The 5,546-nt window shown below is 35.8% G+C and overlaps 1 pseudogene; it reads left to right on the top strand.

Moving 5' to 3' along the window:
- Positions 1-1,364: 1,364 nt before the first annotated feature.
- Positions 1,365-4,064, top strand: LOC145043877 (receptor-like protein kinase FERONIA pseudogene; annotated as a pseudogene).
- Positions 4,065-5,546: the final 1,482 nt, after the last annotated feature.

Genomic DNA, 5,546 nt, shown 5'->3' with positions numbered 1-5,546 from the left:
GATTCATGAAGAAAATGAGAAGATGTTCTTACATGAGTAGAGAGAGTTTGAAGAGGGTGGTGTGGTTGTGAGGTCTCGGCCGAGAAGAAAAAGAAGAGAGGGGAGAGAAGGATGAGGTGACTTGCATGGAGACATGAGATCCTTGCCTTGTTACATGTTGAACAATTGCTTAGTTAACCATTAAACAATATTGAGGTGGCATGTTTAAGTTTAATTTTCCATCTTTTTTATTTTATTTTACACATTGGTCGATATTTGGGCCAAAGAAGAAAGAAGTGAACTAGTTTGAGTTCATTCTTGGTCTTACTTAAAAACATAAAGTCCATTAAGTAAGTTTTCAACCCATTAAGCCCATAGGATGGTTCACGACCCAAATTATACAAAAGAATGGATTTATGGTCCTTTAGGGTTAATTTAAATCAATTATAGCCCAAATTAGGCCCATTAGGGTAACCCATTTCATTTTAGGCCCATGATGGCCCAAAAGGTTAGGTTTTATGAATGTGGATCCAATTAGGGCCCATTTAAGGGTTCTAAGCTTAAAATAGTTGAATTGAAAACTTATTGGTCCATTAGGCCCAATAAGGAAATCATAGTCTACATTGGACTTAAATCGGAAATTTTAGGTTTTCCAATCTTCCGTTGACCACTTGAAGTGTTTGTATAGATTTTTGGATGAAATTTGTTGTCATAGGATAAACACTAAGCATGCTTTAAAAATTTTGGTTACAATTGATATCGTTGTTACAGTTACAAGGATATAAAATTTCCTAGTTGTGACATTCTCCCTGTGTCTCATATTAATAGTTCATGTTTCTTTTTTGGTTTGTCTCAAAATAAGAGTTTATTTCTAAAAATAAATATGTTTTTTTTTTTACCATAACACCCATCGTTATTAGTTAAATTATCATGAAATTAAATGCAACTACAATAAAATTAAATACAACAAAAAAAAGTAAAACTATATTTCATTTAATAAAATTAATGATAATTAATGTTTTTTTTTTTTTTTTTTTTTTTTTTTTTTTTTTTTTTGTGGACAATTATTTTGAAAAAAAAAAGAATATCATATTCAAGTATAGTTCCTCCACCTTAGAATTTAGGATACAACTATCTCATCTTGAGTTTTCTTTAAAAAATTAACTATAAAAAAAATTAAAATAAATATAAAAATATAACATAAAAACAAATTAAAAAGGAATGATTCTTATTTATGTTTTAAAGCAACTATATGGGTATAAAATTTCAGCTTTTCGACCATGCAAATTAAAATTTTGATATTTTGAAAACCACATCACCAATTTTGAATTTTAGCCTATCTTTTTTCTACACCAAATATCAAGTTCACTTGTCACTTTCCCTTTGTTATGGTCTGTCTAGTCTATGGTCAAGTCGTTGTAAAGTCTTCCCTGGATGCCTGATTTTTACCGGAAAACACGTGCAAGGCTTGGCTTTCCAAGTCTACTACTGAAACAGAAAATAAAGATGTTCCTGGTATGATTTATAAAAACCAGTAATAATCTTGTTAACCTAAGCTATCCGAAACACCATGTTCACCTTCACTTTCCAACTCTTTTCTTTGCTCCTCCTTTCTACCACCGCCACCGCTCAACCATACAAAGCCACCGAAATCTTCCTCCTAAACTGCGGTTCTTCCTCCAGTGCCATAACTTCCGGGAGGAGATGGGATGGTGATGAAAATTCTAAATTCGTACCCTCCAACATCGCCACCACCTCCTTTTCATCCCAACCTTCGGTCCAACATCCTTCAGTCAATCTTATCCCTTACGCCACTGCTCGAATCTTTAACAGTTTTTCATTCACCTACATGTTTCCGGTCTCCCAAGGCCCTAAATTTCTCCGCCTCTATTTCTATCCGGCCACCTACTCCGGCCTCAAAGCAAACGAATCTTTCTTCTCGGTATCATCCAATGGTTTCTCTCTCTTTTCCAACTTCAATGCTTTCCTTACTACCTCCTTTCTCTCCCAATCAGGTCACAATGTTTTCAGCTTTGTGAAAGAATACATCATCTACGTAAAAGATACCCAAATCCTAAACGTTACTTTTACACCCTCACCCAACTCGTTTGCCTTCATCAATGGTATTGAAATTGTTTCTATGCCGGAAAAGTTGTATTTCAAGAATATAAAGATAAGGTTCGTGGGAACACATTTAGGCCCTGTTATTGATGAGTACACGAGTCTTGAAAATATGTATCGGCTAAACGTGGGCGGGGCACAAATTTCAGGCAACGGTGATACCGGTATGTATCGATCATGGGATTCTGATGAGTCTTACTTATTTCATTCTTTAATGATGGGAATGACGCCTCTTAGTCATATTCCGATAACGTACACAACGAACACACCTGATTATACCGCACCTAAGCTAATTTATCAAACCCAAAGGAGTATGGGCAATCACTCTGACCAATATATTCGGACTTGGAGACTTCCTGTTGATTCTGGGTTTTGGTACATGCTCAGGCTCCATTTTTGCAACCTTATACCACAATACACGCTTAAAGGACAGATGATTTTCAAGCTCTTCATTAATAATGAAACTGCTGAGGATGAAGCTGATGTATTCTTCTGGACTCCAGGAACCGGGTATCCTGTATTCAAGGATTATGGTGTGTTTATGAACGACATAGATGGCCACGGAAGCAAGCGAGATTTGTGGCTCTCAATGCTTCCCAATGACCAATCTCAAGAATATCGTGATGCTTATTTGAATGGTTTGGAAGTCTTCAAGTTGAACATGACTGGTAATCTTTCTAGCCCCAACCCGAATTCTAGCTTTACAACACCACCAGAAAAGCCGACATCTCCCATTAAACTGAAAAAGAAGACAGCTCCATATGTCGTGATAATTGGAGGTGTTGGAGGAGGAATAGTCTGGTTTTCTGTTCTTGTACTTATGGTTTTCTGGTGGCGAAGTGGAGCCGTAGATAAGTCATGGTGGGGCCGAACTTCCACTGAATCAAACCCTACAAAGTTGCCCTCGGATCGCTGTCGTTGTTTTACACTTAAACAACTCAAACTTGCTACGGATGAATTTAACGAAAACTTTGTCATAGGCAACGGAGGGTTTGGCAAGGTATACAAAGGGTATATTGACAACGCAAAAACCATCGTAGCAATCAAACGACTCAACCAATCATCCAGCCAAGGTTTTCATGAATTCCGAACAGAAATCGCAATGTTATCTAAGCTACGTCATCTCCATCTAGTAACCCTAATCGGATACTCTGATGACAATGGAGAGATGGTTCTCGTGTATGAGTACATGACTCATGGTACTTTACGTGAACATCTTTACAACACAAACAATCCTCCTTTATCATGGAAAACACGTCTCCATATTTGCATTGGCGCAGCCAAAGGGTTGCATTATCTTCACACAAGTGGAAAGCGGATGATAATTCACAGGGATGTGAAGTCCACAAACATTTTACTGGATGAAAAATGGGTGGCTAAGGTGTCGGATTTCGGTTTGTCAAAGCTTGGGTCGAAAGACCCTTCTCAAACACATGTTAGCACGTTGGTGAAAGGTAGTATTGGGTATATAGATCCTGAATATTGCAAAACGAAACATCTGACTGATAAGTCTGATGTGTACTCTTTTGGGGTGGTTTTGTTTGAAGTGTTGTGTGCAAGACCTGTTATCCTTCAACACCTGAGTGGCGACCAAGTGAGTTTGGCGAGTTGGGGTAAGTCTTGTTATAGAAGGGGATCGCTGAATGAAATAATTGATCAAAAGCTAAATGGTGAAATTGCACATGGAAGCTTAATGAAGTTCGGAGAGGTGGCAAATGGCTGCTTGCATGAGGAAGGGAGTGAACGACCCTCTATGGAGGATGTTGTTTGGGGTCTAGAATTTGCACTGAAGCTACAAGAGGCTGCTGATGAAGCAATGCAAGAAAATCAAGATCTTCGCCCCTTCTGATAAGAGATCTCACCAAAATTAATGGTTTCCATAAATTTATGCACATCCTGTTTTTCTCATTTGTCGTAGAATGTTTATGACTCTCTGGTCAATTCAATATAATTAAATTTATACACGTCCTGTAGTTTGACTAGTGAAATCAAGTGTATGGTTATGGGCTTAGGCCCTTACGATGATGTGCGTAAGGGATTAAAGACATTGACTTTGTCAATTTCATCGTCCTAAAGCTTTAAAACTTTGTTTCTCTCATTGAACCATCCAGAAAGCCTCACGTACACCAATAATATGGTAGAAAGTCAAGCATGTCATACTATAATTCCAAAGCTATGTAGTCCTACAAGATGATCCCAATATCTGATTAAAGAAAAAAATTACAATCAATGAAGACATGCAATGAGTATAACTTAGTTTAGATTTTGAAAAGAAGCTAGGGTTAGGTCGGAGTATTTTAGATTATGTGATTTGTCTTCAAAGTTATTTCAGTGCAATTATTTTCTTTGTAAATAAATTAATGTTAGATATTATAAATTAAAGATAAATTCACTAATAAGTGGGAACCTAATTTTTTGAGATTCAAATGCTTGGTGAGAACACTCTCTCTCGAAATTGAAGATAAATTCACTAATAAGTGGGAACCTAATTTTTTGAGATTTGGTGAGAACATTCTTTCTCATGGTAATAAATAAAAATTATTTTTTCACATGTTTCCTTTTCTTTTATTTTGTGTCACATGTTTTTTTTGGATTTTATTACTTTTTTTTTTTTTTTTTTACTTTCTATCTGTCAATTTTTAGTGTTTTTCGTTTTCTTACATTAAATTTTCTGAATTGACGATTATATATAGAAGGTTTTCAATCTATTCATGTAAAGTGATCATTATATTAATTTGAGAATAAATTCAAATAAATGTTACAAACATATTGATTTCTTTCTTTGTTTTCAATTAATTTATAAAATGTTTAATGTTTATATATTGATATTAAATTTTTATTTTTAATAAACATGTATAATACATGGGTCTCACATCTAGAATTCTTTATAATAAACTAATATAGAGAAATGTCAACAAGACTATATGCGGAAAAAAAAGTAGTGTCCTGCTCCTCCGTACACTTGGATTACCATATTTCCCTCGCTCCAAACTCGACCTCGAGTTCCCCAGTTTCCTAATCCCCGACCCCGTTCTTAAATTTCTACAGCACCCCCGCTTCTGCTCTTGTTTCCCCTATGTACCAAAATCCCACGTTAACCATGTGTGGCCCGAAAATCCCCCGTTTTACATTCTTTACCCTATTTTTCATTCGTTTATTTTGTTTAACGTTACATATTACACTAATTATTAAAATACATGCTTATTACACAATCGATACTGTAAGTTTAATATTTCCATTTTCAAACAAAAATAGCAAAATATAGGATAATTATTTCAGGCCCTTCTTTCACATCCATTTTCTAGGATGAGTTGATTTCATTTTTATTTGAATATTGAGATTTAAGGTTTCTGGCTAAGCACGGCGCAATAGACATCAGTAAGGACCAACGTGACCATGTATTGTTCGTGAAGCAAAGCCACCATAGCCCAAAACCCTAGGTCTAG

Source organism: Lactuca saligna, chromosome 4, assembly GCF_052625555.1.
Source record: "Lactuca saligna cultivar CGN05327 chromosome 4, ASM5262555v1, whole genome shotgun sequence".
NCBI classification, from domain to species: domain Eukaryota; kingdom Viridiplantae; phylum Streptophyta; class Magnoliopsida; order Asterales; family Asteraceae; genus Lactuca; species Lactuca saligna.
The sequence above is the reverse complement of the archived record's forward strand: the minus strand, read 5'-3'. Positions and strand labels throughout refer to the sequence as shown.